The 23577-nt window shown below is 41.3% G+C and overlaps 1 protein-coding gene and 1 pseudogene across 1 annotated transcript in view; both read right to left on the bottom strand.

Moving 5' to 3' along the window:
- The window catches only part of LOC115575203 (immunoglobulin alpha-2 heavy chain), a 225356-nt gene that overhangs the window by 170859 nt on the left and 30920 nt on the right, over window positions 1-23577 (bottom strand). The gene's annotated exons all lie outside the window — the stretch shown is intronic.
- Window positions 13650-14323, bottom strand: LOC115576107 (Ig heavy chain V region 3-like; annotated as a pseudogene).

Raw genomic sequence — 23577 nt, 5'->3', positions numbered from 1 at the left:
TAAAAGATAAAACAGCAAGAAGCAGGAGAACTCACAGGGCAGAGAGAGAGCAACCAGCAGAAGAGTGAGTGTGTTCATCATCCTGAGGCTGGAGATGTGACCTCTGATGCTCCACACAAAGTACAAGAGCAGTCAGCAGGACAGAGGTACACTGCACACACTGAAGATTTGCATCAGGACATCATGAGGAGGGAGTGGCTCATCTACACACACACTGGCCGCGTTTCCCAGATTCGTTAAGAAGCTCTTAAGTGCTAAGATCTTCTTAGGAGCGCTCTTAAGAACGCTGTGAAAGAAGGATGTGTTTCCCAGAGTCGCTCTTAGCTTAAGAAGATCTTTCACTAAGAAGGAAATGTAAGATCGAGCTGACCCACTCTTAACAGCCTTCTTAGTGACCAAATGCTCAGTGATCAAGCCGAGTCAGGGAAATTTATATCCTGCGGACCACTGGTGCAAGAAACATAGGCTAATAGTAAAGAAGAAAAAAAAACTTTTTATTGAATTACACGTTTTTCACACACATCTGCATATATGAGTTTATAGTACTACACATAAAAAAACATCAACAACCCTGTGGCATTTCACAGATATCAAGGAAACAGATGTAATTAAATTAATTGAGCTGAACCTCATCCAGAGAGGCTCCACCTGCTACTCTATATAAAGGCGTTGCCAAAGTCCGTGCGTGTGAGAAACCATGGCTGCAATACAGCACATTCTCGCTGCGAACCAACAGCGTCGCCGTGCGTGAAGCCAGACGGTTTACATAAATGCATATGTGCGTCAGCACTTCTCCCCACTGGATGTGCTGTCAGACCGGGCTGTCCAGGCAAAGAACCGGCTGCCCCGTGCGGAGATCCAACGGCTGATCACTCTGGTGTCTCCACACATCCGGAGAGCAACCCGCTGCAATTTTGCCCTCAGCCTGGAGGTGCAGCTCCTGGCTGCGCTGCGTTTTACGCAGTGGGGAGCTTCCTGGAGGTGGTGGGGGACGGCACCGGCCTCAGCAAGGCATCGGTGTCACGGAGTGTGGCAGCTGTGACACCGATTCTCCTGCGCCATGCCCGGACCCACATAAAGATGCCCACCACACGGGACGAGGTCCGCCAGGTCCACCAAGGGTTCCACGCAGTGGCTGGGATCCCCCGGGTGATCGGTGTGGTGGATGGCACCCTCATTCCAATCCACAATCCCTCCCTGGTGGATCCGTGCTGGATCGGTAGAAAGCACTACGCGGCCATCAACACCCAGGTGGTGGTGGACCACAATGGCCTCATCACTGACATCGTCGCCAAGTGGCCAGGAGGCACACACGACAGCTTCATGTGGGCCAACTCAGCTGTGGGGCAGAAGGCTGGCAGAGGAGAGTTTGGTAGGAGCATCCTCCTAGGTGACAGTGGCTACCCTCTCCGGAGTTACCCAGCAACACCACAGGAGGAGAGGTTTAATGAGGCCCACACACGCAGCAGGACGAAGGTTGAACGGGTGTTTGGCATCTGGAAGTCCCGCTACAGGTGCATTCATCGTTCGTCGGGGGGGCTGCGCTTGTCACCACTCAAGTGTTGCCGCGTGATTGTTGTCACCGCCATGCTGCACAACATCGCAGTGCGCGTTGGCGCAGATGAGCCGCCTCCTGTGGATGACAAAGAGGAACATTCAGAGGACGAAGCCCCGAACCCCGCCCCCCGCGATGTGCGAGCAGTACCCCATCAGGCCGGTGCCCAGACCAGACAGGAACTTATCAACCTCTTCTGAGGTCCAACAACCCCAGCCCCTACCCCTTCACCACCAGTCACCAAGCACTGATCACTAAACCATAAACCCACAACCACCACACCAACCATAACTGTCAGGCCTGAAGGCTGAAATAAATAAACAGAACCAGCAGATGAAGGCTACATGTAACGTCCTTCACACTATAATTTATTGCTGCAGTGTCCGGGTGCTATACCTGAAAGTCTTGCACTGGAATGTTAAGTATTGTTGCATACAGTATGTGGGAGTATAGTGTCCACGTTTCTGACTTGACCAGGTAACAAGTGGGAAATTAGCGGCAAAACATGCTGTGCTGAAAGAAGTGAGAAGCACACACACACACACACACACACACACACGCGTGGCCTAATTGCACCGGTGTGGGGGGACCACGGGGCGCTGTGTGTGACTTATGCGCTGATAAAAAGGTGGGTGATCGATTTGCCTGGCATCGATTGATTCAGTTCCAGCACCACCGCGCTGGACAGCTTCCACTAAGAACTTCTTAAGAAGCTTCTTTGGCTTGATCTTAAGGTTCTCCTAAGAAGGCAGTTAAGAACGCGTCTGGGAAACACCCGTATCTTAGCGCTCCTTCTTAGCCGAACCCTTCTTAAGAGCCTTCTTAAGTCCTTAAGAACGATCGAATCTGGGAAACGCGGCCACTGTTAGTTTCATTTAATTTCGATGTTAATTTATTTTTCTTTGATTAATGATGACAAACACATCCAGAGATAGAACCACTTACCTACCTACTGTTTTTGTGAAGCACGGCTCAATGATTTAATGTAAAATTCTTGCTTAGCACAGCTACAGAGAACATGGTTGATGTTAAAGCTGTTGAAGCTCTTTTGTCCTCTCACTGACACAATCGTCACTTCCTTTTAATTAACATTCATTTGTATATATTTTAGGTAGAGAAAATGTTTTATTATAGGAACATAAACATCTTTTTTATCCTGTGGAGAGCAATACTGAGGAGACCAAAGTGCTAAACTTCGAGAATAAAGAAGTTTGAAGTTTATTTACCAGAATAAACGATGTGGGCAGCCAAGAAAACACAACAGGGCCTAAACAGAGCAGAGTTTCTGGCTGGCAATCTAATCTGAGGTTCTCAGTGACAGATTCATAAAGAAATAATGAGATGGAGGGTAAGAGACACCTGGGTGTCATTCCCCACCTCTTTTAAGCCTTCACAAAAGTGCATTGTTACATCATGATTGGCTAGGATGGAAATGCCCTAAACTGCATCCACTCCTCAATAAGGAGTCAGTCCCCCACCCTGCTCACAGGGGGTCAGAATTCTCTGCAATTAGTCCAGAGGGATTTTGGAAAATCAGCCAAAAACAGGAAAGATAGCAAATCCTAAACAATAAGACTGCTACAAATAAACTGAACTAAACCTACAAACCTCTTTTTCTCATATAAATGTTTGAAGTTTTAATCTGGACTGAGTTGTGCTGATTATCTGACTGGAATCTGTCCAAAACAAACAAAAAGGTAAATGTTGTTCATGTTTATAAATCAATGGACAAACAGCAATGACAAAAACGGGTGATACTGTAAAACCTGATGTAAACCAATACAAGGACATAAAACTCGATTCAATAAAAGATACTGCTGCATTTACTCTCTTTTTTTCATCATGAAATGAATTTATCTTGTATGCATTAAAGACTTAAAAGCACATACAATTTGATTTCTTAAACTATCACGATATTTGTGATCTAATTTAGACTGTAAATTACAGGTTAGACAAGTAATAAGATGTTTGTATAAGGGCTGTAAAATGGGACAGAAGTTTTCATAAAAAAACTTGAATGATCTTCTAATAAATTTTTAAAAGTTGTAAAATGTCTTAATTTCAGAAGGTTCTTGGGAGATCATAGATGACCAAACAAGATCCTTTTCATGACTTTTTGTGTGACAAATTTGGAACTGAATTTAACATCTTACATTTCAGTTAAGAATTCAATATTACTTTACAACTTTGAACTTTCACTAACAAAAATGTGATACTGAGACAAGTGAATGTTTCCAGTGGAGGTAAATAGAGGAAGTAGTTTTTGTATGACTCTCCTGTTATTGTCTCTCACTGTGGGTCTCTGGCACAGTAATACACAGCAGTGTCTTCAGACTGCACATTCTGTCCATTTAGAGTCAATGTTTTACTGGAAGAGTCTAAATCGATACTGAATTTGTTCTTTAGGGAATCTTTGTAGTATGTGCTATATCCAACACGTGCACTCCCAATCCACTCCAGTCCTTTCCCTGCAGGCTGTCTGATCCAGTGTGTGCGATAGCTGCTAACAGAATAAGAGACCTGACAGGTGATGCTCAGACGTTGACCTGGCTGCACAGTCACAGAGGCTGGCTGTATCAACTGTTCACACTTCATACCTGTTAAAGAAAAACACAAAATGTTTTGTAACAAATTATCAAGTTAAACTGCAAAAGAAGAACTGTTGACTTTGACAAATCCAGAGAGACTCACATCCAGCTGCCAACAGCAGCAGCAGAGCTACAGAAAACATGGTTGATGTTGAAACTGACGTGCTGTGAACTCCACTGACAGCCTGATGGGAAGTTTTTATAGCTGAGTAACAAGGAAGCTCACTGAGTTTGCATAGAATCAAACATATGAAGCATCAATGTTGGTCTGACTGGAGCCAATACAAGAGTCTGTTGACTGTTATTATATCTGCAGAGTGAAAACATGCCTGGAAATCACCTCTGCTTTACACATGATATTTTCATTTCATTACACACTGTCCCTGTTTTTACAGAAATGAAACAACTGTTGATGATTATCACAACTATTCTTACTGTGAATATTACATGAACCATAGATAATGGAAAACATATTCTTTAAAATCAGCATTACAATATTAATGATGATGTGTAATGGAAACAAAAGGAGAAACCACCAAGAATGTTGCTTTCTATAAGTCATGTTTACGGTGTGTTTAGCATGTTTTCAAATCATCAAAACACTTTAAATATGATGTGAGCTGTTTTCCTGAGAGAATGTATTTACTGTCAGCACCTCCTACATCACATTTAAGATGAACTTCAAATGTAAGAACAGCTTGTTGTTATTGCAGCATTTGATCACTTAGTGTTCTTCCTGTATTTGCAGCAAAGTGACAGCAGACAGCATCATGTAAACAGTATGAAAACTTCTGTCTGATGCTGCTGGTTGGCATGAGAAAGAGGTTCTCAGCAGATGTTTGAAGACATACAGAGAAACTTGGAGCCTCGAGAGGAAAACAGCTGCTCAGGAACTGAAACCTGAGAGACAAAATGCAAAAACTACATCTGAGTGTTGAGAGTCAGTCAGTTAATATTAATGAGAACACAGAGTCTCCTTTAAGTAACAGAGGAGAGACAAACTTGTCACTGACTGCCCTCTAGTGATTTTATTTAAAAAAACTAACGTTATTTTTCACCTTTATACTATGACTCATTTAGATTCCACAAAGTTTTGAGACATTATTGCCTATAAAATGTAGAAATGTTTAATTTTGTAGTTTCATTTCAGTGACCACATTATTGTGATGTTTTGGGGCCTTTTATCAACAAGTAACCTTTATTGTTTTGTGTCATTTAAAGTTTACTATCAATATTTCTCAGGAATAGATTTAGATATATAATATAATCATGAATACTTGAATGAATATCATAAAATACTTCATGCTTTTCCAGCCCAGTAACGTTTAGTTCTGTAGGTTTTTGTACAGCTGCTCAACAACTCCAGTCACTGTGGCTCTCGAGCACAATAATAAACAGCAGAATCTTCAGTCTTCAGACTGTTCATCTGCAGATACACCTGCTGTCTGCTGTTGTCTCTGGAGATGGTAAACCGGCCTTTGACTGACTCAGAGTAGTAAGTGCCGCCACTAGCAGTATAGATCTCAGCAAGGCATTCCAGTCCTTTTCCAGGAGTCTGACCATCAACACCTGATGAGACAAAAATACGTGTGTCATTACCTTGGCAACACAAATAAAAGTAATCTAAAATTAAGATCAGTGTAGATGTTCAACTGCCCAGCAGACAGTTAACAGCAGCAGTCCTGTCCTATAGTCCATCATGTTAAACTGTGTGTCCACTGTTCTCTGTCATCCTCTCTCCAGTCAGATAAGTAGAGGAGGAAGACATCTGAGTTTTGCATTGACTCCTCCTCACAGGGAGGAAACAGCTGGACTGGAGATATTTATCAACATTTTTGAATAAATGTTCAAGAGTCTAACATGTTTTAGTTTATGTAAAATGTCAGTCAGTATTAACAACACAATCACATTTATTCCATAAACACAGAAATCTTATTCTTTGTTTAGACATCTGACACATTAAAGGAGAACTTCGGTCGATTTAAACATGCAGCTTCATTGCTCAAGCTACCCTTGACTTGCCAGTACCGAAGACGCGAACACATTTGGTCCAACCATTACAGAGCTCCGTGAACGCAGATTTAGCATTGAACGCTAACAGCATGGGGTCAGAACTTTACACTGGGTTTTAAGCATCTTAACATGCTCCACATCTCACACCAAAAGTTATGCAACATCAGCAGACACCTTAGCACACAGCACTGTAGCGTGTATGACTCAAACTGAATAAAAGTAGTTAAAACAGTGTGTTTGTGCAAGGAGCTACTCACCTGTTTGTTGACATCCGTGTCTTCCGGTAGCTAGACCAAACTAGTCAATCCGTCGAGCGTGCACTTACTCCCTCACTGGCGGAGACGGAAACGTAATCCAGCATTTTCGTGTTTCTGTTCATAATGTACTTGTCCATGTTACAGCCTGTCATGAGCCATGAGCCTTACAATAGCCTGTTAAGCCTGTTAAGTGCACACTCGGTGGATATGCTAGTTTGGTCTAGCTTCAGGAACACATTTTGTTGTTTGCAGCATTTTTTTGTTGCATGTGTTTTGTGTGTCTTTGGTTCTGCATCGTTTAAACTCTCTATGTTTATGGACCTAGAGCCACCAGAGGAGACACTACAAGAGCATGCTGCTCTTTCTGCCAACCTCACCCTGCCTCTAACCATTGAGCCTGGATGTCCACGTGAGTGCAAGCTGCTCATATTGATTGCACCACCGATTCCACACTTGGTGTGTCTCAGGTGTGTTCCTGATGAATGTAAAAATCCATCCATCCATTTTCATCCGCTTATCCGGGGCCGGGTCGCGGGGGCAGCTGCCTGAGCAGGGACACCCAGACTTCCCTCTCCCCGGATACTGCCTCCAGCTCCTCCGGGAGGACCCCAAGGCATTCCCAGGCCAGCTGGGCGACATAGTCACACCAGCGTGTCCTGGGTCTTCCTCGGGGTCTCCTCCCGGAGGGACATGCCAGGAACACCTCCCGAGGGAGGCGTCCCGGGGGCATCCGAAACAGATGCCCGAGCCACCTCAGCTGGCTCCTCTCGATGTGGAGGAGCAGCGGCTCTACTCTGAGCTCCTCCCGGGTGACAGAGCTCTTCACCCTATCTCTAAGGGAGCGCCCTGCCACCCTGCGGAGGAAACTCATTTCGGCCGCTTGTATCCGGGATCTTATTCTTTCGGTCATGACCCAAAGTTCATGGCCATAGGTGAGGGTCGGAACGTAGATTGACTGGTAAATCGAGAGCTTCGCCTTTCGGCTCAGCTCTCTCTTCACCACGACGGACCGATACAAAGACCGCATTACTGCGGCCGCTGCACCGATCCGTCTGTCAATCTCACGCTCCATCCTTCCCTCACTCGTGAACAAGAATGTACAAATGTAAAAATGTTCAACAATAACTTATCTGTCCTGTTTTATTCATCTCAGTTGGCTCAAGGATGTTAAAAAATATCAGGTTCTGCTTTATGCTGCAGTCACACAATAGCATTACACTGACACTATATTTATTCTATATCTTATGTGTGTGTGTGTGTGTGTGTGTGTGTAGTAAGTTATCATGAATACAAGGTGAGAAAATATGCTTCATGTGCCCTCTAGATGCAGCAAACACTGGCAATTCACCTTCAGCTGATCCTGCTGACTGGCCTCTTCATGTAACAGACCTGATGAGAACAGAGTTGGTTCGGAGAAGGCTGTATCATGTACCAGCTGATTTCATCTTTCCTCTGTGAGATGTTGGAAGAAGTTGCCACCACCAGTACTTCACCTTAGTCAATGGTGAGGGGATCACGTTTAAGCAATATTACCCTCGAGGGTATGCTTTAATGTCATTTGAGCACGACAGTGATGCGGTCCGCAAGCAGCACTGAAGTGCTCAAATGACGTTAAAGCACACCCTCGAGGGTAATATTGCAATTATACAACTAATACCAACAAAAATAAAATGTATAATCAAAATATGTCCATGTTGATGGACAATTTGTTCTCAAATTTGAATGGTTTTTGTGAGTGTGCGTCACGTTTCCATGGAAACAAATGGGGTCTGACTAATAACTGAACAAAATCCGTCACATTAGTAGACTCATATGTGTAATGGAACGTAGTTTACCACTCCAGCAAATAATCCAACCCATAGTAACGACCTAGCAACAGAAAGGATTTTCTAGTCCCAGATGAGTGAAGTCTGAGCTGACGGTAATGTTTTATCGCGGTCTCGGAATTTCCCGAACTAAATCAATACTGCACAGATAAACAGAAAATGCTTATTTTTATCGTCCAAGTTATAACAAAGATGTAGATTTTTTTTCTTTTATATTCTTTGTAAAACATTCCCACCGTGGTCACAATAGTGTCTCTCACACCGAAGGGAAAATTAATAATAGCCGGGGCATTTATTTGTTTCAATCACTTAACAGACCAGACGTTTATTTCGGACCAGGCGGCAATTTGGGACAGGCGTTTAATTCCTTCCTCTCAAAAATCCGGGATGAAAATGTCACAAACTTCGCAAGCTTTTCTGTGAATTCTCTGGCATCATTTTGGACAATAGTTGTCTTCTGCAAGTTGTTGCGGCGGAGGAAAAGATTCAGCCGACCAGCACTCGTGGCAAACTCCTCATCTCTGCTGTCACTCGTACATTTGTTTCTCCATTGCCCTGATCATATTACGGGACACTCTCTCATGGTGTGCCCGTTTGCTGCTAACTCATTCCTGCATGTTTATCTCAAGCTCCTCGCCCGCTTCCAGCCTGGCCCTGTTCTTCTCATGGGGATGGGGCGCAGTCAACTGGGGATCAGTCAAGCTTGCAGAGGGCACCAAATGGTCTAGGACCACCCCTGGTCATTAGCCATACTGCTGTATTTTGTGTATTTTGTGTATTTTGTATTTTGTGAATTTTGTGTTCATTATTTTGGTAAAAGGCTGCCACAAACGGTGACACTGTTAACATGTTCCAATTTTTTTGTCAGCAACACACTTGCATCTAAACAAACCCCAGAAGTAAATGTGTGCTGTCTGGCTTCTAATTTCACGGGCTACACTGCTTTAACAGGATTTTATTAGTTTAATAACTTTTTAAAAGTTATACAATTTCTTAATTTCATACGTTTTCTGGGAGGTCTTGGATGGCAAAACAAGGTTATTTTCATGACTGTGTGAAAAATATGCAATTGAATTTAACATTTCAGTTTAGATAAAATAAGAATTCAATATTGCGTTACAACTCTGAATTTTCATGACTGACAGTTATGCACAAAAAAGTAATACTAGGAGAACTGAATGTTTCCAGTGGTGGTAAATAGAGGAAGACGTTTTTGTATGACTCTCCTATTAGTGTCTCTCACTGTGGCTCTCTGGCACAGTAATACACAGCAGTGTCTTCAGACTGCACATTCTGTCCATTCAGAGTCACTGTGTTGCTGGAAGAGTCTAAATCGATACTGAACTTGTTCTTTAGTGAATCTTTGTAGTCTGTTCTGTATCCAACACGTGCAATCCCAATCCACTCCAGTCCTTTCCCTGCAGGCTGTCTGATCCAAGCTGTAGCATAGATGCTAACAGAATAAGAGACCTGACAGGTGATGGTCAGACGTTGACCTGGCTGCACAGTCACAGAGGCTGGCTGTGTCAACTGTTCACACTTCACACCTGTGGAGGAAAACATGTTGAATATTGAATGAGTGTAATAACAGTGAACAGTCAGTGTGCTGTGATCATACTGTCAGTGTCTCTGCCTCAGTGAGACTCACAGGATCCAGCAGCCAGCAGCAGCAGCAGAGCTACAGAGAACATGGTTGGTATTGAAGGTGATCTGATGGGAGCTTCTCTTCTTCTGTTGCAGCTGACAGCATGATATCAAGTCTTTATAGCAGACTGTGAGGAAGTTCACTTTGCATAGAGAAGGACACTGACAGGATATAAAAGGAGCATCAACTGTCCTGTTACAAGGAGTCACAGCTTGGAGTTGTTTTGTGAACAATAATTTTAACACATATGTAAGACAATGTTCATATGATTTGAGTCTTTTTTTTAATTATATACATAAGAGAATATTAGTAGTAGAATATAAGTACATGTCTGAAAACAGTTTTATTTAGATGATGATTCTCTGATTGTGTTGATAAACTGTGGTTTATTTCTGTAATTGTTCAAAGCTGACAGTAAAGTTTTGACTTGTTTTGACATGTTGAGTTTTTGTACAGCGTTGCTCCTTCCTGTTTCAGTGTGGCTGTCGAGCACAATAATAAACAGCAGAATCTTCAGTCTTCAGACTGTTCATCTGCAGATACACCTGCTGTCTGCTGTTGTCTCTGGAGATGGTGAATGGATTCTGGACTGATGTGGAATAAAGTTTAGTGCTTCCACTTGGAGCAGAAATGTGAGAAACCCACTCCAGTCCTTTTCCTTCAGCTTGTCTGATCCAGCTGATATCAGCATCATCATCTGATATTCCTGCATATGTACAGGTCAGTATGTGGGATTCTCCATGTCACTTCACCACTGGTTCAGACTTTTGACTCAGAGTTTCACTGCAAACACCTGAAGAAAAAAACAGTTTGTAAAGAGTTCAGAAGCATGTATTCACCAGAGGCCAGTGATAGTATCAGAAATGTGACTTTGTGAAAACACCTTGCATGTTTAGCTGGTTTAGTGTTTTGTCTTATTTTTGCTTAGTATGTGTATTTAATTTAAGTTTCAGCACTGCAGTGCTGAAAAAAACAGCATAGACCAGCCTGATTTCCACGCTGGTCTATGCTGGTCAGTGCTGGTTTGGTGCTGGTATGCCGTTTATCATCTCTTATCTCATTATTTATTATCAGGAGAGTCTCGATTCTATTTTCTGTACCTCCAGACACCCAGGATCTGATTATACTGTATAAGTAGGGCAAGTGTAAGGGATAGTAAGTTACAATGTCATTACACAAATTAAACAGGAGACACAAAACCAAAAAACATTCTTTCATGATAAGAAGTTTCTCCCCCTGGAGTTTTTACATCTCCACTAAAAATTACTTCCAATGAAAAAGACACAAAACAGACTTTTTGTTTCTGTTCTAATTCTCTGTGACTTTGTGCAGCACAACTCAATTAGAAGAGGAAGTGGTTTTTGTATGACTCTCCTGTTATTGTCTCTCACTGTGTCTCCTCTTGCACAGTAATACACTGCTGTGTCCTCAGTCTTCAGACTGTTAGATAGTCTATATGTCAGTGATCTTTTAAATAACAATTACATCTTATATTATAAAGTTTGAAGGGCAGCTGTAGCTCATCGGGTAGAGCAGGTCGGCTAGTGATCGGAAGGTCGCTGGTTCAAATCCCCGCTCCCCCAAGCTGAGCTGAGCTGCATGTCGAAGTGTCCTTGAGCAAGATACTGAACCCCAAATTGCTCCTGAGGGTCCTGTGATGAGCTGGCGACTTGTCCAGGGTGTACCCTGCCTTCGCCCGGAGACAGCTGGGATTGGCTCCAGCAACATACCCTGTGACCCCTTGATAAAGGGATAAAGCAGTCACAGACGGTGACATGACATCATAAAATTTGCGGTCGCACTTTATTTTGCAGTACATTAATAAGAAGTAACAGGCTGTACTTTGTATCAAATTAAACAAAAACAAGACGCCAATAAGACGTAACAGGCCGTATTTTGTGTCAAATTACACAAAACAATACGCTAATTAGACGTAACACATCAGACCATTTAAAGCCATGTCACTATCCAACCCCAGTAACATTAGACCAGCTATTGAAGCTGCCAGGAGCTGCCAGGAAATGTATCTTTATTTCCCACTGTTAGACCCTTATTACAGGCTTGTTACCCTTACTTAGATGGTAATTTGTGGTACATTGCAACAGAACTGTACTGTAAAATGAAGTGGTCCCTCTCACTGTAAGACCCTTATTAGAGGGTTGCTTTTCTGACCCTGGACGGCCTCCAGTGCTTCAGCGCCCTGCCAGCACATGGCTAAAGGACGCTGAGCAGCTCACGATGCATCACTGTGGCCTGTTCTTCACACAGGACCCTGGGACCTCCACAGCTGTTTGTAGCCGAGCTCCAACTCAAACACTCGCTGCTGGAGAGGAGTTGATGGTCTCTCTCTGGAAGTTCTTCTCTGGAGGTTTGCTGAGCTATTGAAGCTTTCAGAAAAATGTTATCTCCAAAATGTATAAACTTGTTGCAAACTTGCACAATGATGTCAGTGTCCGTCCAGGTTCCAGTGTCTTTATTTCACAGGAAAATACTGTGAATACTGCAAATACATAAAAAACAGTCTTGTGTGAATACAGGCTCTCCATATCTCTTCATATTATGACTCATTTAGATTCCACAAAATTCCGAAACAGTATTGTCTCTAAAATTGTGGAAATGTTTAATTTTGTAGTGACCACATTGTTGTGCTGTCTTTGGGCAAATAATCTTTATTGTGTTTTGTTTCATTTAATGTTTGCAATCAATATGTCTCAGGAACAGATTTCAAATGATAATATAATAATGTATGATATAAAATACTTCATGCTCTTATAGTCCAGTAAAGATGAGTTCTGTAGGTTTTTGTACAGCTGCTCAACAACTCCAATCACTGTGGCTGTCGAGCACAATAATAAACAGCAGAATCTTCAGTCTTCAGACTGTTCATCTGCAGATACACCTGCTGTCTGCTGTTGTCTCTGGAGATGGTAAACCGGCCTTTGACTGACTCAGAGTAGTAGATGCTACCACTGCTAGCACTGATAGTAGAAACCCACTCCAGTCCTTTTCCAGGAGCCTGTCTGATCCAAACGTTCCAGTAATTGCCCCCAAACCCTGAATATGTGCAGGTCAGTCTGTGGGATTCTCCAGGTCTTTTAACTGCTGGTTCAGACTCAGTCAGTTTTTGACCCTCAGGACCTACAGACAGTTAAACAGCTCATTAGTTACTGTAATGCAGCCATGTTGTCTTTGTAGCAGGAGGCTTGTCAGAAAAAACAATCATTGTTCTTACCTGCCCAGTTAATAGACAGGATGAGAAAAACAACCAAATAATCAGGTGTGATCATTGTAAAAGCCAGTTGTCTCTGTCCAGTCTACAGTGTGTCTGTCAGTGATTCAGTCTCTGTCCTTCACTCTGCAACACATATGTAGAGATGAAGAGATCAGAGTTTTGCATCGACTCCTCCTCCTCACAGAGAAACACACCACATCTCACACACCTCTGGACAAAACAACAATGACATCATCATATTATGTGATACATTTTAAGACTTTCAGTGAGATGTTTTTAATAATGAATAATTGTCTGAATTGATTTAATAATTATGTTTATTCACACACCAGTAAGATGTATTCATGTGTTGGTCCATTCATATACTAGATATATCATGTAAATGTTCAAATATATTCTCGTCACCTGTTGTTAAACATTAATAATGGGAACATTATAAACCATCCTTGTTGTAGAAAAACACATGTTAGATGAAACACTGAGAAACAGGAAGTCACAAACCACAACATCAGCTGTTGTTTTCATATGATGCATGTATGTATGTGTGAGTGTTTAGAGTCACTGTCATACTCTCCTTAGTTAGTGTCATCTGACTTCATATGTTCTGCTGCCACCTGTAGGTCTTTGGAAACAAATGTTCTGTGGAGTTTTTGTAAAGCTTCTCTGCTTCCTTTAACCAGTGTGTGTGTTTGGCACAGTAATACACAGCAGAGTCCTCTGGCTTTAAGTTGGACAGCCTCAGATACACCATGCTGTTGCTGTTATCTCTTGTGAATTCTATCCGTCCTTCCACACTGTTCGCATAATCTGTTCTACTTGCATCGCTGTAGACACGCCGATCCATTCCAGTCCTTTTCCTGCAGGTTGTCTGATCCAGTGCATACTGCAGCAGCTGAATGTGAAGCCAGATCCCCTGCAGGACAGACTGAGAGTCTCCCCAGGCTTTTTCACTACTGAACTGGAAGGAATGGACTCCATACTCTGACCTGTACAACCTGATGAGATGAAAGAAGAGAGGAGCCACAGAAGAAAGTGAGACAGTCATCTGGGAAGTTTTCTGCTATCACTGACTGACCATCAGTCCATGTTGTGTGATAGAAGATAAAACAGCAAGAAGCAGGAGAACTCACAGGGCAGAGAGAGAGCAACCAGCAGAAGAGTGAGTGTGTTCATCATCCTGAGGCTGGAGATGTGACCTCTGATGCTCCACACAAAGTACAAGAGCAGTCAGCAGGACAGAAGTACACTGCACAGACTGAAGATTTGCATCAGGACAACATGAGGAGGGAGTGGCTCATCTACACACACTGTGTTAGATTTTTATTTAATTGTATCATTTATTTCATGTTCATGTTTTAATGTAGCTGATTGTTGGTTTCAATATCACATCCTAAACAGAACATTTCTTTCTCATTTATCCTCATGTGAATTGTTTTTTCACGTTTTTTTTTTTAAGTTAACGAATCATCAAAAGAAATATTAGCTGCATGACAGACATAATATGTATTAATCTGGTTATAATTCTAACATTCATTGATTTAATGAATTATATATTTCTTTATTTTCTGTTCCTGAAAATAAGAGTGAAGTTAAGACCATACTCTATATGAATGCTATAATGAAATCCTCAATATTTTTTTCCTTATTTTTGTCCCTTGAAGGTTTCAGTATTCAATAGTGGATGTTTGAAGCTATGATGAGAAACTTGGAGCCTCACAAGAAAATAAACAACTCTGTAACTGAAACCTGATGATGATATGCAGTAAACTAATTGCAACACTGCACAGAAGAATGTTTTGTTGCTTATTGTCATGACTGTAGATCTGTTGTTCTTGTCTGGTTTTGTCTTGTGGTTTCTTGTATTTGATTTCCATGTTCTTTGTATCTTGTCTTGTGTCTTTTGTTTTTCCATGCCCTCATGTTTCCTTTAAGTTCTCCTGTGTATTTTCCTATGTTCTTCCCTCTGGCTCCCTCTGTCTATTGTATTGTTCCCTTCATGTTCTCTCATGTGCTCCTCCCCTTCATTACCACACCTGGCCTCCTCCCTCCCCTCTCTCCTCACCTGTTCCTCGTCTGTTCATCAGTGTCTGTGTATTTAGTCTGTGTGCTCCCTTCACTCCTTCTCTGGTCATTGTATGTATTTGTCCGCCTCTGTATTTGTCCATGTTCCCGTTCATGTCCCTGCTCCTGCCTGACACTTATTTCCCAAATAATGAGTGTGAAAGGGATCTTTTCTATCAAATTTAAGAAGAGTAAACAGATGTTGCAAAGCTTTAAGTAAGTGTACAGCCGACAAACGGGATGAACCTTTATCTATTCTCTCAGTCCACAGTGTTCACAAGACTTGTGCATATTATAATCTAAACCTCCTCTACACACAAACTAAGCATCATAAAAAGACTTAAATCTCCAGTTATATAATTTGTAAAACCATTTAATTACACAAAAGCTGTTTGTTGTTCAGATACTATTATCTGAGGAGGTGTTTTAATAATATCTATGTTTAGCAATACTTACAATATTTTGGAATCAAACATAAATGGCTCTTAAAACATTTTAATATGTTTTGTTTTTGGACTGCTTGAAGTGATGACATTATCATGGGAGATTATGGTGATAAGATTAGTTCTGTAGGTTTGTGTACAGCTGCTCAACAACTCCAGTCACTGTGGCTCTTGAGCACAATAAACAGCAGAATCTTCAGACTTCAGACTGTTCATCTGCAGATACACCTGCTGTCTGCTGTTGTCTCTGGAGATAGTAAACCGGCCTTTGACTGACTCAGCGTAGAAGATAGCTACTACGATCACCACAGACAGCAGCAACCCACTCCAGTCCTTTTCCAGGAGCCTGTCTGATCCAGTTCATCCAGTAGTCGCTGAATGTGAATCCAGAGGCTGTACAGGTCAACCTGTGAGATTCTCCAGGCCTTTTAACCACTGGTTCAGATTCTGTCAGAGTCTGTCATCCTTTCGTAGAGGAGGAAGATATCTGAGTTTTGCATTGACTCCTCCTCACAGAGAGGAAACATTTCCCACATGTCTATTAATTAAACTTCACATTTAAAAAATGGCATTTATTCAAATCAGTTCAAGTGTAATTTGTCTCAGCATCATGGTTTCTCGTTACTCCCCACAAGTATATTGGACAGATGAGGTCAATGATCTACTGTTCAGTACCTCTCAGTAATCAGAGAATATCCATGAGAATTTTTGAAGATGTTTTATTGTCACGTTAAACCATCCACCAATGATTTGAATTTACTTTCTGATCAACAACTTTCATTGTTTGTGTTGACATGAGTGGTTTAATATGAATTAATGCTTTTCCAATTAAAATGACTTTTGCTATGAGTGATGTCATCATAAAGACAATAAATATTTACTCATGAGTTTATAGTAAAATCATAGAAACAATGTGGATATATCAAAGTGCTTTTACAGGTGGAGATGAAACCCAGATGTCATGAGGATTACATGTTTGCTGTCTGTGGAGGTTTTTGTGCAGCTGCTCCACTGTCTTCAGTCACTGTGTCTCCACGAGCACAGAAGTAAACAGCAGAATCTTCTGCTGTCAGGCTCCTGATCTCGAGGTACTGAGTGCTGCTGGACACGTCTTCAGTCATGAGGAAACCACTTTGAAAGGAGCTGGCATAGCTAGCAGAGTTTGAACCTGTGACCATTAACCCAATCCACTCCAGAGCTTTCCCTGGCTTCTGTCGTATCCAGTGAATAAAGTAGTCTGTCATGTCAAACCCAGATATGACACATGACATCTTCACTGTCTCTGCAGGTGTTTTCACCTCAGAGGGAGACTGGTCCAGTTTGATCTCACTCCAAACTCCTGGAAGCAAATAAAATGTGATCATTATCCAACAAACTTGTAAATCACAGGTTTGACATTTACAAAAGAAGTAAAGCAGAATGAATTTTCTCACCATGAATACTAACTACAAATAATAAACTCCAGATGATTGTATTTTCCATTCTGTGATAAACACTGTAGTTCAGAGCTCTCTGATCTCAGTGTTTCAAATATATCTCAGTCTGTCACAGGTTTCTGTCACAAGTTACTGATGGTGTGTTTATAAGAGGAGAGTTTGCATAGACCTCCTCCACAGGTTTAAAGAGGGAACATGTGACACACACACATTTTCATAAGCAGAGTAACAGCAGACACTGTAGAAAAAAGTCCTGGCAACTAAACGAAGAAATACAGCTACTGTTAAAGTTGTAGTTGCGTTACAAAATGTTTTCCGATTATTTCAAGAACATTTACAACAAATTTGTAGAATAACCTGCAGGAGACCATTGATGTGTGGGGTGATTTTGGTGACACTACACTGAATAATAGTGAAGTTATTGAATATTTTTTGTAGTATCTCTTTTCGGTGTTGCACTTTGTAGACGGTCCCTGCGCCCTCGTCTCACAGACGGCTGACCATAGAGACCAATGTTATTTGTCCAGAAGGAGCGCTCGTTTTGATGAAAATGAAAATGCGGTTGTAGCTCGTTGTCTACCCTACTACGGTAGGAAAGAGTCGTCGTTTGTGTTTAAACAACTAGTGCAGTGCCCGTAAGAAAAGTGTATTCCTATAAAAAAGTGGGAGGTTAAGGAGCTTTTTCATGGATGGCCAAATGAGGCTGTGTTTGAAGGTGGGACGTCAGGGATATTTAGGTTTGTTGTGAAATCCGATATTCCAGGGTATAATTGGCCGTTTTTGATTCATTTATTCATTTTTTTATTTTGACATACTGTATTAACACAATGGACCTAAAATCACAAAAAAAAACAAAACATAAAATCCGAGTAGAAATAGTTAGATTTTTTTACTGTGAAAACCACAAATATGTTTAACAAACCATTTTTTTTTTCACTTATAATGCAAATATAAATTGTTGTTTGCTAAATTTGTGCATACATTTAAAACATTTACAAAGTTATATGTAACTATTCACATTTAAATGCAGGCAATGCTCAGGTCTGCCTGAGCTCCTGCCTGCTCCACATTCAGCATCTCCTCATTGTTTTGACTCATTAAACAAAAAACCAACTCCACTACACACTAAACACACTAAACCAAACACTACATAACACACTAACTACACACTCCAAACATGCTAAATGTCACAAATCTCTCAACTCTCAATATCGCTGTCTATACACCGACCGTCGTTCGGCCTGTCAATCATCCGCCTAGGTCCCTCCCACAACTTCCTGTTCCTCAACAACCAAACTTGCTGCTTGGACACTTTCGTGACAAAAGCCCGTTTTTACCGTTTCTTCCTGCACCAGACACAAAGCAAACGTGACGGCAATGTTCGCGAAAAAGCGTGGCGGACATTATTTACCCTAAGTCCGGTTTTGGACGTGCCGATGCGTCCGGTCCGTCGCCTCGGGATGTGGGCCGTGTAGCTAGCGGCTAGCAGCTAGCTAGCCGCTAGCTACACACGAACATCCACAGATTCCGATTCCACTTTGTTGTCTGCGCGTCTCCAGATCTCCTCAGACCCGAACAGACTCGGTCCAGACTCGTGTAATCTCATCAATCCACAACAGTCAGTTTAGATGCACAGAACAGAACGGACCGAACCGCCGGCAAAATCCCGGTCCAGCTCGCGCCGCTGCAGGTATAAATCCGCTTGTTTCTTCAGGTATGTCGTGGGCTTGAACTCTGCAGTGATTGGCTCTGGTGCGCACGTGGCCACGGTGTGCAGTGATTGGCTCTGGTGCGCATGTGACTGTGGTGGCTCCGGTGGACAATGCTTGGCGGAATTTGTAAAGCATTTATGAAATAATTTATTCACGGTATCATTGCAGTCCAAGCAAATGCTTAGATGCACACCACTGAACCACGCAGCAGCCATGTTGAAAGTCTCGGGTCAGTGTGATCCTGATCCGCAGAGATATTTGACTAACAGACACATACACACACACACACACACACACAGACAGACAGAGATTCCGTGCTTTTATAGAAAGATGTTTCGCTTATGAGTTACTGATCTGGGAGGTTCGAATCTGTGAATATATTTCCAACTTTACCGAACTCAATCATACCAGATAAGTCCGTTACGTATCATATCAAAACCAGCTGAGCTCGCTTTGCGTACCTGTGCTGTGTCGTTCTTCTGTTTAGAGAAGCTCGCTGCTATTCGAGAGGCTCTCACAAGATCGTCGGTGTGATGATGAGACTCCACCTGCGCCTACCGCCAACTCACCTAAGTTCTATTCAGTGCAAGCCCACTAAGCTGCACGGTGACTTTTTACATGGAACTTGGACAGGGCCGGGGCACAAAGACCACTGTGGCCGTACGATGATTTTTTTTTTCACGTGGCATCAAAGCCAAAGTGTGGGGCAGCAGCGGCCATGGCCACTGGAAATTCCCACCCTGCTGTTTAAAAAATGTATTTAAACAATTTAAATATGATGTGAGCTGTTTTCCTGAGAGAATGTATTTACTGTCAGCACCTCCTACATCACATTTAAGATTAACTTCAAATGTAAGAACAGCTTGTTGTTATTGCAGCATTTAATCACTTAGTGTTCTTCCTGTATTTGCAGCAAAGTGACAGCAGACAGCATCATGTAAACAGTATGAAAACTTCTGTCTGATGCTGCTGGTTGGCATGAAAGGTTTTTAATCATTTCAGTGTCAGCAGATGTTTGAAGACATACAGAGAAACTTGGAGCCTCGAGAGGAAAACAGCTGCTCAGGAACTGAAACCTGTGAGACAAAATGCAAAAACTACATCTGAGTGTTGAGAGTCAGTCAGTTAATATCAATGAGAACACAGAGTCTCCTTTAAGTAACAGAGGAGAGACAAACTTGTCGCTGACTGCCCTCTAGTGATTTTATGAAATCAACTCTATTACTGTTCTTCTTAATATTATGTTTCATTTAGATTCCACAAAATGTACAGTGTCTCTTAATTTGTAGAAATGTTGGTTCTTTTTAGTTTCAGTGACCACATTATTGTGCTGTCTTTGGGCCTTTTATCAGCGAGTGACATTTATTGTGTATTGTTTCATTTAATGTTTCTTATCAATATTTCTCAGGAACAGATTTAAAAATATGATATGATGATGTATGATATAAAATGCTTCATGTTTTGGCTCCTTCAGCCCAGTAAAGATGAGTTCTGTAGGTTTTTGTACAGCTGCTCAACAACTCCAGTCACTGTGGCTGCCGAGCACAATAATAAACAGCAGAATCTTCAGTCTTCAGACTGTTCATCTGCAGATACACCTGCTGTCTGCTGTTGTCTCTGGAGATGGTAAACCGGCCTTTGACTGACTCAGAGTAGTATTGGTTGCTACCACTAGGTTTACTGACTAAAGCAACCCACTCCAGTCCTTTTCCAGGAGCCTGTCTGATCCAGTGCATAGCATAGTCACTGAATGTGAATCCAGAGGCTGTACAGGTCAATCTGTGAGATTCTCCAGGCCTTTTAACCACTGGTTCAGATTCTGTCAGAGTCTGACCATCAACACCTGTTAAACCAAAGAATAAATCAATGAATAATTAGAACATATAAATGTAAGGTATTGTCAGCACAAGTTATTTAAACTTAGGATAAGTGTAGCTCCTCACCTGCCCAGCAGACAGTTAACAGCAGCAGTCCTGTCCTATAGTCCATCATGTTAAACTGTGTGTCCACTGTTCTCTGTCATCCTCTCTGCAGTCAGATAAGTAGAGGAGGAAGACATCTGAGTTTTGCATTGACTCCTCCTCACAAAAAGGAGAAAATTATAGTGGATGTCTTTTGTACCTTCAGTGTGCTGAACTTGGACAATGACAATACATAACATGTTTAGATTCAAGCCAAGTTAATTTGATCGAGGAAATCAGAATTTGCTCTCTAAGTTTGGCTTCTGTGTAGCATTTTAGTTATTTTACATTTAAAAATGGATTAGTTGCTATCTTCTCTCCAGAGACCAGAGACACACAGTTCTTCATAAAAACACACCAATGCCTCAATCTGCTGTGGTTCAACTTGAAGTCTGGAAAAACTTCTTTTGTTTGATCAACATCTGGAGCCTTTTTCAAAATCCTTAATAATTATTGTTCCTTTTTCAAAACTTTGACTCCATATTAAATTACTGACTTGAATTGTTATTATTGTTATTCCCATTTAAATCATGTTGTTAAATGATGGACTAAAAACAAATCATATCAACATATCAACAAAAATTATATGTCAGTAAATGTATGGCAGATAAAATGTAATATTCCCAGTGGTGGTAAATAGAGGAAGTGGTTTTTGTATGACTCTCCTGTTATTGTCTCTCACTGTGTCTCTCTGGCACAGTAATACACTGCTGTGTCATCAGTCTTCAGACTGTTCATCTGAAGGTAGAGTTTACTGCTGGAGTCATCTCTGGAGATGGTGAATCTTCCCTTGACTGACTCGGAGTAAAAGATAGGAGTACTAGCTGTGTCTATATAAGCGATCCACTCCAGTCCTTTTCCAGGAGCCTGTCTGATCCAGTTCCAGACTGAGCCTCCAAAGTCAAATCCAGATGTTGTGCAGGTGAGTCTGTGGGACTCTCCGGGTCTTTTAACTGCTGGTTCAGACTCTGTTATGGTCCAACCTTCAGCAGCAGTCGAAACAAACAGAGCAACAACCAGGAGTGTCAGCTTTCTGTAAGCCATGTTCAGAGTGTGCTTCTGTTTTCAAATCCATGAGTCCTCTTTAAATATGATGTCAACTGGATCACTGTGAGAGTTTGTTTACAGGAAGCCCCTCCTACATCTCATTCTGCTTTTAAAGTCAAATTAAACAGTTTGAATGCAAAATAAAACAGTATTTAAACAACCTGACAAATTGAACACATCTGTACCTCCATGTCTACAAAGAGCTGTTGGGTAAATTTAGACAATTTAACTTAAACTTAAACTTAAAAAGTTGAATCTTTAGGATCATGAAAAATATATACTATCATAAATGCAAGATTATTTTTTTATTAATGAATATGGTTGTTTTTGTTTTCATACATTAATTGCAAATTGCAGAGGTGATGTGAGCAAGAGAATATAATGAACACTTCAGTCTGCTGCAGCTGGTTTAAGGCTGTTTAAAGCCACAGACATCCAGAAAAACTTGGATACTAAAAACTGATTGCTGTAGTGCACATGTAAACTCTGCTGACTGTCTGTTAGATATGCTGTATGTCAGTGATCTTTTAAATAACAATTACATCTTTTATAATTATGTGCAATTACTACACAAATGCTTTTTTTTTTTTTGTCAGCAACTGTTTTCTCTGAGGTGTGGATTCCAAGAAGTTCAACTATGGAATGAATAAGATGTCCTTTTTTAGTCATATTTCTGTTGTAATTAAACATTATAAGTTTCTCACGATGATTTCAATTTAGCTGCATGTATTATATATATGTATTATGTAGATATCAATATGAACATCAATGTATAATTTTCTTTGATTGAGGTGAGGACAGTGATGATGTGAGATGATTGTGATAAAGATGAGATCTGTAGGAGTTTTGTGATGTTTACAGACTTTTTAAAATCATTTATGTATTGAGTGTTTTTTATTATTGGTTGATGATGGTCATTATCGGGACAGTTTAGATGATTCTTTTAAAGAATAAAACATGTGAATACAAATGGATTTTTTTCCTATGGGTCTCTCAGTCCAGTAAAGATGAGTTCTGTAGGTTTGTGTACAGCTGCTCAACCAACTCCAGTCACTGTGTCTCTCGAGCACAATAATAAAAAGCAGAATCTTCAGTCTTCAGACTGTTCATCTGCAGATACACCTGCTGTCTGCTGTTGTCTCTGGAGATGGTAAACTGGCCTTTGACTGACTCAGAGTAGTATTGTTTGCTGTCATCATAATAAGTCAAGGCGATCCACTCCAGTCCTTTTCCAGGAGCCTGTCTGAGCCTGTTCATATGATAGTCACTGAATGTGAATCCAGAGGCTGTACAGGTCAATCTGTGAGATTCTCCAGGCCTTTTAACCACTGGTTCAGATTCTGTCAGAGTCTGACCATCAACACCTGTTGAGACAAAAACATATATGTGTCATTGGCTTGGCAGCACAAATAAAAGTAATCTAAAATTAAGATCAGTGTAGATGTTCACCTGCCCAGCAGACAGTCAACAGCAGCAGTCCTGTCCTATAGTCCATCATGTTAAACTGTGTGTCCACTGTTCTCTGTCATCCTCTCTGTGGTCAGATAAGTAGAGGAGGAAGACATCTGAGTTTTGCATTGACTCCTCCTCACAGGGAGGAAATAATTCCCTGATGTATTTTAATAACACACCTAAATGCAAACTTTAGTTCAGGAATCTGTTACATTTCCAAACAGCATTCATTCAAACCAATTCACATATAATTTGTATCAGCATCATTTTTTCTAATTTCTTCCTGTAGACAGCATATGTGCTGAATAATTATCTGTAGTATTCTTATAATGGTTATCACCCATATCCA

Source organism: Sparus aurata, chromosome 23 (assembly GCF_900880675.1).
Source record: "Sparus aurata chromosome 23, fSpaAur1.1, whole genome shotgun sequence".
In the NCBI taxonomy this organism is placed as follows: domain Eukaryota; kingdom Metazoa; phylum Chordata; class Actinopteri; order Spariformes; family Sparidae; genus Sparus; species Sparus aurata.
Note: the sequence above shows the minus strand (reverse complement) of the source record. Positions and strands in the feature narration are given on the sequence as shown.